Raw genomic sequence first — 12,885 nt, 5'->3', positions numbered from 1 at the left:
GACACCTCCTAGCAGAAATTGTAGCAGTAAAAAGACAAACACACAACAGAGAACATAAAGGTCAAAAGACCTAGCTAAACTGACTGAGAAAGGTAACAAAGCACCTGGCTAGCTTAAGAGTAGAAATTACAATGAAGTCCAGCATGGCCAGAAGGGCGGAGCAGGATTAAATAGGCAAAAAGGTCATGTGACCAGCAAAATAGAAAAAAACTAACAGGAGAGTTCTAACAGTACCCCCTCTTCTATGAGGATCCTCCGGATCCCCTAGGCCCAGGCTTATCAGGAAACCTCTTGTGAAATGCTCTGACAAGTCTGGAAGCAGAAACATCATCCGCCCTCACCCATGAGTTATCCTCGGGACCGAAACCCTTCCAAGCGACGAGATACTGCAAACTCCCCCTATACCGTCTAAAATTAAGGATGCGGGAAATTTCATATTCCCCGTCCTCCACCACCGGAGGAACAGTGGCAGTGGCATCTCTATCCGACACATCAGCTTTTTTCAATAGAGAAACATGAAACACCGGATTAATCTTCCAGGAGGTAGGAACCTCCAACCTAACAGCAGATTGGTTAACTACCTGAAGCACCTTAAAGGGCCCTACAAACTTGGGACCCAATTTTTTAGAAGAAATCCTCAACCGCAGATTCTTAGAGGACAAACAAACCGTGTCACCAACCGTAAACAAAACCTTTTGACGTTTCCTGTCAAAGTACCTCTTAGATTTTTTGTTAGCCTCCTGCAGATTACCACGCACATCCGTCCAAACTCTCTCCAAATCACCGGAAAAACTCTCCTCCTCAGGCACAGCCGATACCAATTTGGAGAATGACCCAAAAGACGGATGTCTCCCAGAACAACAAAAAAAGGCGAACACCCAGCAGAAGAGGATGTATGGTTGTTAAGAGCAAATTCAGCAAGTGGCAGAAACTCAGACCACCCCTCTTGATTGTCTGCCACAAAACAACGCAAGAACTGCTCAACATCCTGGTTCTTCCTTTCTGTCTGGCCATTAGACTCAGGATGATATCCAGATGAAAACAACAAATGAACTCCCAACCTGTCACAAAAGGCACGCCAAAAACTAGCCACGAACTGAGATCCCCTATCAGAAACAATGTCAGTAGGAACACCATTGAGTCTGACAATTTCCTTGACAAAGGCCTTAGCGAGTGTCTTAGCGCAGGGCAGTTTGATGAAGGGAACCAAGTGACACATCTTGCTAAAACGGTCCACGACCACCCAGATGACCATGAAACCCTCAGAGGAGGGAAGGTCAGTAATAAAGTCCATAGCCAGATGTGTCCAAGGTGCACTAGGAACCTCCAGAGGGCAAAGCAACCCCGAAGCAGGAGTATGAGAAGACTTAGATCTAGCACACACAGTACACTGATGTACCCACTTAATGACTTTCTTCTGCCATCCAGGCCACCAAAAACTGCGACCCACAAGTCTCTTGGTCTCAGAAATTCCTGGATGACCTGCCAACCGAGACTCATGACACTCAACAAACAAATCTCTCCTAAAGGTCCTAGGCACAAACAACCTCCCATGGGGAGTGTTAGATGGGGCATTCTCCTGAGCTTTAAGAATCTCATCTTCCAAAACGGAGTCCAATTCAGCAATCACAACACCTTCTTGTAAAATGCTCTCCTCCTCCTCAGCACCGACCATGGGAGAAAAGCTGCGAGACAACGCATCAGCTTTAACATTTTTGGTACCCGGGATGTAAGTAACGGAAAAATTAAACCGCGAGAAAAAAAGTGCCCACCTAGCCTGACGGGCATTCAAGCGCTTGGCAGCATCAAGATAGATCAGATTTTTATGATCAGTGAAAACCTGAATGGGAAATTCAGCACCTTCCAAGAGATGACGCCAGTGTTCAAATGCGAGTTTAATAGCCAGCAATTCCCGATTACCAATATCGTAATTAAGTTCAGTCTCAGAAAATTTTTTTGAAACAAAGGCACAGGGTTGTACTCCATCCTTGTTTTCCTGAGACAACACCGCACCGACCCCCACAGAAGAAGCATCAACCCCGACCAAAAACGGCTTAGTCACATCAGGCTGCATAAGGATGGGGGCAGAGCTGAACCTCTCCTTTAGAAACACAAAAGCTTCAATGGCCTCAGAAGACCACTGAACCGCATTAGCACCTTTCCTGGTGAGATCGGTCAGTGGTTTAACAATAATAGAAAAATTTTTAATGAATTTTCTGTAATAATTGGCGAAACCCAAAAACCTCTGTATCGATTTCAAACCAATAGGCCTAGGCCATTCCTGCACAGCTTGAACTTTCACCGGGTCCATCTCAAAGCCCTCGCTGGAGATAATGTAGCCCAAAAAACTAATTCTCTGTACAGCGAACTCACATTTCTCTCGCTTAGCAAAAAGCGAATTGTCAATTAATAACTGTAATACCTCACGTACGCTCCGCCAATGAGACTCCAGATCAGGCGAATAAATCAAAATGTCATTCAAATACACAACCACATTTTTGCCGATCAAAGGTCTAAGGATGTCATTAATAAGATTCTGAAAAAATGCTGGTGCATTGGTAAGACCAAAAGGCATAACCAGATTCTCAAAATGACCCACAGGAGTGTTAAAAGCAGTCTTCCATTCATCACCCTCCTTCATGCGCAACAAATTGTATGCCCCCCGGAGATCAATTTTAGAGAACCACTTGGCCCCCACTAACTGGTTAAACAAATCAGGAATCAATGGCAGTGGGTAGGGATTAGTGTTGAGCCACCCCTGTAGTGTTCGAGTTCGGTTCGGTTCGTCGAATACCCGTGTGTTCGCCGAACTGTTCGTCGAACTGTTCGTCGAACACCTTCGAACACCGTTAAAACCAATGGCAGGCAAACAAAAACTCATAGAAACACATAGAAAACACCTTCAAAGGTGTCCAAAAGCTGACAAACTGCTCAGAAGACACAACTAACACATGGAAAAGTGACAAGTACATATAGTCATGCGAAAAGAAAAGAGGTGGAGGAGTAAAAGGAGGGGGAGACACAAATATAGGCATGTCATGCCCTTCTAAAATCCAAAAAGTGAGAAGCCGACACGTTCAGTCCGCTCCTGCCCGTGCCACCTCCGTGTCGCCGGGTTTGTGCCAGAGCCGCGGTGAACCCTGACGGCCAGCCCCACTCTCCCAATACTGGTGCCTGTCCGCTGGTGGGTCGAGCGAGCCCCCCTGTGGTGGAGGCAGCTCTAAGCTTTTTAATTTAAATTGTCCCTCTAATTTGAATGAATACACTTTAAATCCATTTACAAGGATCTATTGGAGGGCAAGTCTCATGCCAGCAGCCGCGTAATTCCAGCTCCAGTAGCGTCCACTGAAGCTGCTGCAGTTAAAAAGCTTTTATAAGGATCGAGCTCGGCTGTCCACCGCAAGGCATCCTACTGCCAGTCCCAGCCCCTATGCCTTGGGGTGCCTCCTGATGCTCTTCACTGAGTATCCCGTGGTCCCGAAGCATTTCCTTTGAAAAAATTAAGTGTCCAAACTACAGGTGGTGTAGCTTGCTTAACAGCCGGGATAATTCGCTGACTAGCAGACACTGCTACTAGGCACAAAGTATTTCCTGGGCTAGATGCAGTTAAAAATTTGTAATTAGATACTCTCGTTGGATGCTGAGAAAGCATTCCATAGAGTCTCCTGGCACGCCATATATGATTCTCTTAAAAAGCTTGGGGTAGGGGTCTAGGGGACCCTTTTATAGCCAAAATCACGGCCCTGTATCACAATACGTCACCTAGGCTGAAGATAAATGGAACTGTAGCACCCTGAGGGCTCGGTTGCTACAGAGGTCTTGCACCTCACCCAGAGGTGTGATATCTCACTCTCAGGTAAGGATGGAGTGTGGATCAGGACCCGACACCTGCATGCATTACACCACATTGCCGTGGGGCAGGGCGACCAATATGCCTCTGAGATGGGCACGACAGTCCCTGTCCCTGGCTGGAGTGGGGGGAGGGAACACTGAGGAAGGGGAACCCTGTAGTGCAGGAGCAGGGAGGAAGCAGTTCCTGGGTGCATTGAGAAGGGAGTATAAAAGGTGGGCACCATCTTAGTTCAGTGCAGAGAAGTCTGAGCAGAAGTGGCAGGGAGCAGGGGCTCTGCATGAGCTCTGCTCCGGAGGCGGGCCTAGTAACAGAGGCCCAGGCCTGGAAGAGGGAGAAGGAAGGAAGAGGAGCGGAGAAGGCTCCAGGAACGAGGAATGAAGGGATCCCAGGGGTGCGGATGGGCGAGTCGCCACCGCACGCCCGAATCCACCTGCGTGGAGGGGTCAGGCCAAAGGGGGAGACCGGTCCCCGAAACTAGTGGAGGCAGGAAACGACCCTCAGCTAGAAACCGGAGGCTCTGACATTTTATGTGGCGCAGCCCCTCGCTACACCCGCTAGGAAGGCACCACATAGGGTCAGGGAAACTGGCGCCAAGTTTACCAAGAGGAGGCCCGAGGCAGCTGGACAGAAGGGTTGGTAAGAAAGGCCAGACAAAGGACACACAAAGGGGGTCCTGTGAAGCGCTCCAAAGTTATCTGGGAGTTGTCTGAGCCCCTCACCTGGTGAGCACAGTACGACATGGGCAGCCGTTACCTGCAGACGTGGTCTGGATAATAAGAACTGTGAGTAAAGGCCCTGAACTGCATCACTGACTCCGTGTCGTTACTGCTGCTGCCCTGCACCATCACCCCCATCCTCCGCATACACTGCCCTGAGGCTATACTCCTCCCGTGGGGAGTTATGCTACGCTCTGCTGCACCCACAACACCAGCCTCAGCGGTCTGCCCTGCAGCGGCGGTTCACTCTGACCGCAATCCACGGGTGGCGTAGTCGGACATTTAAACATCAAAATCACATAAATAGTTCCGCCACTGGTTTGACCACCCCGAGCCACGGAACCGGGTCGCCGCCACGAAGACTACAACCACCAGCATCCACCAAAAAGGGTCCGGCTCCGGGTGTCCCAAGGCCCAGGGGGTGCATCAGAACATTTTCATCACCTTTCACAATCACCAATAGGACAAGGCAGGGATGTCCTCTGTCCCCTCTCTTATACATCCTAGTGACGGAGCACCTGCTCTCATCAATTCGCCATAACCCCAATATTAGGTACATTGAGGTGGGAGGCACCGAGTACAAGTGCTCTCTATTTGCTGATGATGTCCTAGTATATATCACTCAATCACATATATCCATCCATGCTGTTATGGCTGAAATAGATCACTTTGTTACATGGTCAAATTTTAAAATCAATGCAGCGAAGTCTGAGGCCCTCGATGTCTCCCTCCCCAAATCCATATAGGATTCCATCCAGTCCAACTTTCCCTTTGCCTGGCCCTCACAGGGTATCAAATACTTAGGAATTCCTATTCATAGAGACCTCTCCCATCTATGTTATCTTAATTTTGGGCCCTTTATTGAACAACTCCATACAGACCATGGTTGGCAAGTTAGAACTGTAAGATTCACTACGTGAACCACTGGTGTTTTGTGGAAAAGCACATGTACACTGTGTTCCAAATTATTATGCAAAAAGTGTTTAGGAGTGATAAGGGAAGAATTTGTTTGTTTGTCAGTTAAACTCATTGATGGTGATGTGTGTCAGGGCTCTTTATATCACTGTAAGCAATTGCAGACACCTGTGCTAATTAGTTTGGCAGGTGTGTCCAATGAAAGGCAAGACTACTTAAGAAGGCTGTCTCACATTATTAAGCAGCCTACATTTTCTGCCAAAATGGGAAAGAAAAAGGATGGCGTCGGCTGCTGAGAAGCAACAAATTGTGGAGTGTTTAGGTCAAGGCATGACTACAATCAACATTGTGCGATGATCAGGATGAAGTGTCTTGGCAATCAAGAAGTATGTAGCTGATTCACAGTACACACGTGTGCGTGCTGATAAGGGCAAATTGAGGACTCTTTCCTACAGGCAATTACGTCAGGTTAAAAGAGCAGCGGCAAAAAAGCCTTGTCATAGCAGCAGACAAGTTTTTGAAGCTGCTGGTGCCTCCAACGTCCCCCGAACAACAAGATGCAGGGTCCTTCAGAGGTTTGCAGCTGTGCATACGCCATCCTGTCGACCTCCTCTATCCACTTCACACAAGCAGAAACGGCTCCAGTGGGCTAAACATTACATGAAGACTGATTTCAAAACTGTTTTGTTCACGGATGAGTGCCGTGCAGCGCTCGATGGTTCAGATGGATGGAGTGGAGGATGGCTGGTTGATGGACACCCCAAGCAAACACGGCTACAGCGCCAACAAGGAGGAGGTGGAGTAATGTTTTGGGCTGGAATCATGGGGAGAGAGATTGTCGGCCCCTTTAGGATCCCTGAAGGCGCTAAAGATGAACTCCATAATGTATGTGGATTTTCTCAAACAGCACTTCCTGCCATGGTTCAAGAAGAAGAACCGTGTATTTCACAGCAAGATCATTTTTTTGCATGATAATGCACCATCTCATGCTGCACATAAAACATCTGCATCTCTGGCTGATATGGGCATAAAAGGGGACAAATTTATGGTGTGACCCCCATGCTCCCCTGACCTCTACCCCATTCAGAACCTCTGGAGCATCATCAAAAGGAGTGTCTATGATGGCGGGAGGCAGTTCACATCTAAGCAACACCTCTGGGAGGGTATTCTGTCCTCATGCAAAACAATTGAAGCAGAAACCATCCAAAACCTGACAAATTCAATGGACGAGAGAGTTCAGAAGCTCCTTTCGAACAAGGGGTCCTATGTGAAAATGTAACATCACCTAGAATAAAGTTTTGAGTTGAAAACTGTTTGATTTCAGTTTCTAATAACCTGCTAATGCTTATAATTTCAAAAATGACCATTTTTTTGGTCTTTATTAAAATGAAAAGGTTGATCGAAAAGTTTGGGGGATCTAAGAGTGTGGCAACCCAGTAGTCATGATTACTTCGAATTCTGACAATATGAGGGTCATGTTGTAGGTAGTGCAGCAAGAAGGCACTTATGTGTCTTGCGCATCTCGGAGCCCCAAAATTATTTTCCGGGCTAGATGCAGCTAAAAATTATTATTAATTTTAAATCTGGTGGAGCTTAGTATAGATGGCCTAATAGGATCAGTGCTGCACACTGCTACAAAGCCCAAATTATTTTCCAGCCAAGATACAGATAAACATGATTAGTAATTTTAAATCTGGTGGAGCTTATTATAGATGGCCTAATAGAATCAGTGCTGCACACTGCTACAAAGCCCAAATTATTTTCCAGCCAAGATACAGATAAACATGATTAGTAATTTGAAAGCTTAAAACGGTTGGTAGGGTGATTTTAACCAATCATCAAGCTTTTACTCTCCCCAGGAAGACACAGGGGTAGAAAAGTCGTTTCGGATCCATGATTTGTTCATCTTTATGAACTTGAGTCTGTCTACATTATCAGTGGAGAGCCGCGTGCGCTTATCTGTCAGCACACCACCAGCAGCGCTGAACACACGTTCAGACAGAACGCTGGCTGCGGGGCATGACAAGATCTCCAAGGCGTAAGTGGCTAGCTCCGGCCATTTATCCAGATTGGAAGCCCAAAAAGAGCAAGGGTCCAGTGACACAGTCATGGCTTCAATGTTTACTTGGAGATACTCCTGTACCATCGTCTCTAGGCGTTGACTATGTGTCAGACTTCTTGTCTCCTGTGGCCTTGCAAAGGATGGGCTAAAAAAGTGGTGAAATGATTCCGCAAAATTGATGTTACCAGCAGATACTGTGGTTCTGTTACGGTTTGAGTGCTGAACACTTGACGGTCCCACGGTTGGCAAGTTGGAACTGTGAGATTCACTACGTGCACCACTGGTGTTTTGTGGAAAAGCACATGTAAGATTCTGCAACAGTCTCTGCTGATACTCCTGCATGCGTGCATCCCTTTCTATGGCAGGAATAATTTCGGCAAATTTACTTTTGTACCGGGGATCTAACAGTGTGGCAACCCAGTAGTCAGGATTATTTCTAATTCTCACAATTCGAGGGTCATGTTGCAGGTAGTGCAGCAAGAAGGCACTCATGTGTGTTGCGCATCCAGGAGCACCAAGTCCCTGTTGTGTTGGTGGCGAGGTAACAATCATGCTTCCTTCCTCTGTCCTCTCCCCCCAACCTCGCACAACAGAAATGTGATCAAGGTCTCCCTCATCTGATGAGTCTTCCATCAGTTCGTCCTCCACTTCTTCCTGGGCTCCTGCACCTTCCTCACTAGTTTGGCTGCTACCATGCACCCTGGTAAAACCATCTCCCCCACCCTCACATGCCTGCCGCCTTGGTGCTGCCGACCGTCTGGACCTTGCAGATGTTAGCCCTTCCGCATACAACTCCTCCTCCTCTACTTCCTCCACCTCCTCTTGTGCCACCACCTGACTCCGAATTCTGTTTAACATGTGCTCCAGCATGTAAATCACCGGAATAGTCATGCTGATAATGGCATCGTCAGCACTAAACATCTTCGTCGCCATTTCAAAACTGTGCAGAAGGGTGCATAGGTCCCTGATCTGAGACCACTCCTCCAGCGTGATTTGCCCCACCTCTGGATCTCGTTGGCCCAGGCTATACGTCAGAACGTATTGCACCAGGGCTTGTCGGTGCTGCCACAGTCGCTGCAACATGTGCAGAGTTGAATTCCACCGGGTAGGCACATCGCATTTTAGCCGGTGAAGTGGCAGGCCCAACGACTTCTGTAGAGATGTAAGTCGCTGCGCTGCGGGATGCGAACGGCGGAAGTGAGCACACAGCGACCGTGCCCTCTGCAGAAGGCCATCTAGTCTGGGATAGTGGGCTAAAAATTGCTGGACAACCAGGTTCAACACGTGAGCCATACAAGGCACGTGTGTGACATTGCCCCGGCGAAGGGCCGCACCCAGGTTTGCAGCATTGTCGCACACGGCCTTCCCTGGTTTCAGGTCCAGTGGAGACAACCATTCATGAAATTGGTTCTCCAGAGCTGACCACAACTCCTCAGCTGTGTGACTCACATTTCCCAGACATTTCAAAGTAAAAACCGCCTGATGACGTTGAGCCCTACTGCCAGCATAGTAAGGAGGTGTGCAGGATCCCTTCTGCGCAGTTAGAAAGCTTGTGGCATGACCAGACAGGCTTTGGGTGCAGGTGGAAGACCGAGAGGAGGTTGAGGAGGCAGAAGCAGTGGAGGAACTTTGACATAAAGAGGATTGACGCACAACTCGTGGGGACGGCAAGACTTGGACAGCAGCCCCTTGTCCTGCTGTCACCATAGTTACCCAGTGCCCAGTCAGCGACATGTAACGCCCCTGTCCATGCCTACTCGTCCAAGTGTCTGTGGTGAAATGCACCCTGTCACACACAGAGTTTCTCAAAGAAGCGGTGATGTTGTGTGCGACATGCTGGTGGAGCGCAGGCACACCTTTCTTTGAGAAGTAGTGCCGACTGGGCATCTGGTACTGGGGCACTGCGACGGACATAAGGTCTCGAAAATCCTCTGTGTCCACCAGGCGGAAAGGCAGCATTTCTGTAGCCAAGAGCTTGCAGATGGTGAAATTCAACCTCTTAGCTTTCTCATGGCTAGGAGGAAATGGTCTTTTACTTGTCCACATCTGAGGGACCGAGGGCTGGCTATTGTGCTTAGACGGGGTTGATAAGGGTGTCCCCGGCAAACTGCCGGTCTGTGAGGAAGATGCAGGCGGACATGTTAGGTTGCCTTGATCCAAAGGTGGTGCTATCGATGTCGGACAGCGCTCAACACCAGCTGGTGTTACCACCTCCAAAGAAAATGATGACCTGCCAATCACGCTGGCTGTTGCGGGTAAAGAGGTGGCAGGTCTGCGCCCCAAAACAGGTGTGACTGCTGTCCCCCCAGTCACAGAGGATGAAGAGGCCACGGATGCACAAGATATGGCAGACGGTGGTTGGCCCGGCCGGCTAGGCCGCATTGTAGCACACTGAGCTTCCCACTGCAACTTATGCTTCATGTCCATGTGCCGGTTCATGCATGAAGTACTCAAACTATGTATTTTTTGGCCTCTACTTAGCTTTTGCTGACAAATGTTACAGATAACACGAGTTGGGTCATCTTTATCGATCTGAAAAAATGCCCAGGCTATGCAAGGCTTAGCACCCATGCAACCTGAAGAGCCACCACGACTTGTGGTGAGAGGCAGAGTTGTGTTTGAGGATGCAGTTGTTGACGTGCTTCCAGTACTACGTCTCTGTCCAGGAAGGCGCAACCTGACCTCGTCGTCACTAGCATCTTCCTCCACCTCCTCTGCTGACCTCATCTCTTGGCTGACTGTGGGTTGACAGTAAGTGGGATCTCCGACCTCATCATCATCACCCTGTGCGTTATCACACCCGTCGTCCTCAGAGCCAACCTGTTCCTGCCCTGACAAAAAACTAAAGTTGTCGCTCCAATCAGGTATTTGAGTCTTATCATCGTCTTCCTCATTGTCTCCACCAACAGGAGTTACAGTTTGGGAATGAGGGTCTACATTATGGTCAGAACCTTCTGCGTCTGGTCCTGGATCCGACTCATAAAGATTCTGGGCATCAGTGCAGATCATTTCCTCGTCTGGATTCACAGAAGCGCTGGAGTCGACCTCTGATTCCCAGGCTATAGTATGAGTAAACAGCTCTGCAGGCTCAACCATCTGTTCTACCTCATACTCAGACGGGCAGCTGGAGATTTGGGAGCTGTGAGGAAGCAAGTGCGATTGGGGTGACACCTTTGAGGACTGGAGTATTTGTGATGTTGAAGTTGATGTGGAGGAGAGCCCACTTAAAGGAGCACTTGATATCCGTTGAAGCACCTGCTGTTTTTGTGCCTCATCTGGAATTTGTAGCGATTGGCGTGGCCGTAAGAAAGGGATCTTATCACATTGTCCGCTAAAAGAAGTAGACATTTTAGTTTGGCTGGAAGATGGTCTTTCTTCTGCAGATGTTACTGTTGCTTTAACACCTACTCCACGGACACAACCTTTTTTCCCCTTCCCAACACGCCTATTCCCCTTTCCACCAGCAGCAGGCCTTTTTCCACTCATTTTGGTGGTTAACTAATTCACAACTCTGGAGTTGTTTGCACAAAAAAACAATGGATGGGAACCGAGCAGAGCTGAGTGGCCAAACTGTGGTATTAGGCCAAAACTATTGGCTGGGTTAGATGCAGAAAAAAATTATATTCGATTTGCAACCTGATGGAGGTCAGTATAGATGGACTAATAGAACAAGTCCCACACACAGCTAGAAGCCCAAATATTTTTTCAGAGGTAGATGCAGAATAAAAATATATTCAGTTTGCAACCTGATGGAGGTCAGTATAGATGGACTAATAGAGAAAGTCCCACACACTGCTAGAAGGCCAAATATTTTTTCAGAGCTAGATGCAGACAAAAAATTATTTTGAATTTGCAACCTGATGGAGGTCAGTATAGGTGGACTAATAGAACAAGTCCCACACACTGCTAGAAGGCCAAATATTTTTTCAGAGCTAGATGCAGAAAAAAATTATATTCAGTTTGCAACCTGATGGAGGTCAGTATAGATGGACTAATAGAACAAGTCCCACACACAGCTAGAAGCCCAAATATTTTTTCAGAGGTAGATGCAGAAAAAAATTATATTCAGTTTGCAACCTGATGGAGGTCTGTATAGATGGATTAATTGAACAAGTCCCACACACAGCTAGAAGCCCAATATTTTTTCAGAGGTAGATGCAGAAAAAAAATTATTTTTAATTTGCAACCTGATGGAGGTCAGTATAGATGGACTAATAGAGAAAGTCCCACACACTGCTAGAAGGCCAAATATTTTTTCAGAGCTAGATGCAGAAAAAAATTATATTCAGTTTGCAACCTGATGGAGGTCAGTATAGATGGACTAATAGAACAAGTCCCACACACAGCTAGAAGCCCAAATATTTTTTCAGAGGTAGATGCAGATAAAAATTATTTTTAATTTGCAACCTGATGGAGGTCAGTATAGATGGACTAATAGAGAAAGTCCCACACACTGCTAGAAGGCCAAATATTTTTTCAGAGCTAGATGCAGATAAAAATTATTTTTAATTTGCAACCTGATGGAGGTCAGTATAGATGGACTAATAGAGAAAGTCCCACACACTGCTAGAAGGCCAAATATTTTTTCAGCGCTAGATGCAGATAAAAATTATTTTTAATTTGCAACCTGATGGAGGTCAGTATAGATGGACTAATAGAGAAAGTCCCACACACTGCTAGAAGGCCAAATATTTTTTCAGAGCTAGATGCAGAAAAAAATTATATTCAGTTTGCAACCTGATGGAGGTCAGTATAGATGGACTAATAGAACAAGTCCCACACACAGCTAGAAGCCCAAATATTTTTTCAGAGGTAGATGCAGATAAAAATTATTTTTAATTTGCAACCTGATGGAGGTCAGTATAGATGGACTAATAGAGAAAGTCCCACACACTGCTAGAAGGCCAAATATTTTTTCAGAGCTAGATGCAGATGAAAATTATTTTTAATTTGCAACCTGATGGAGGTCAGTATAGATGGACTAATAGAGAAAGTCCCACACACTGCTAGAAGGCCAAATATTTTTTCAGAGCTAGATGCAGAAAAAAATTATATTCAATTTGCAACCTGATGGAGGTCAGTATAGATGGACTAATAGAATGATGCTATGCCCAAAAGATTTTACTTCACTAGGTGCAGTAAAAAAATTGGTATTCTATACACAGATGGCATATCTTGCAACACAGATAGGCTACTCCACTGACTAACACACTCTGCAATAGGCCAAAAAGGATTAGCTTTGCTAGATTCAGCCAAATGCTGTGAAAAAAACTTGCACAGCACTGGCACAGACCTGCCTGGCAAAAATTGATAGGAACTGATGTAACCTAGTCCTGAAA

This window comes from Phyllobates terribilis, unplaced genomic scaffold, assembly GCF_046119375.1.
Source record: "Phyllobates terribilis strain yellow unplaced genomic scaffold, ASM4611937v1 Scaffold_11__3_contigs__length_659146591, whole genome shotgun sequence".
In the NCBI taxonomy this organism is placed as follows: domain Eukaryota; kingdom Metazoa; phylum Chordata; class Amphibia; order Anura; family Dendrobatidae; genus Phyllobates; species Phyllobates terribilis.
The sequence above is the reverse complement of the archived record's forward strand: the minus strand, read 5'-3'. Positions refer to the sequence as shown.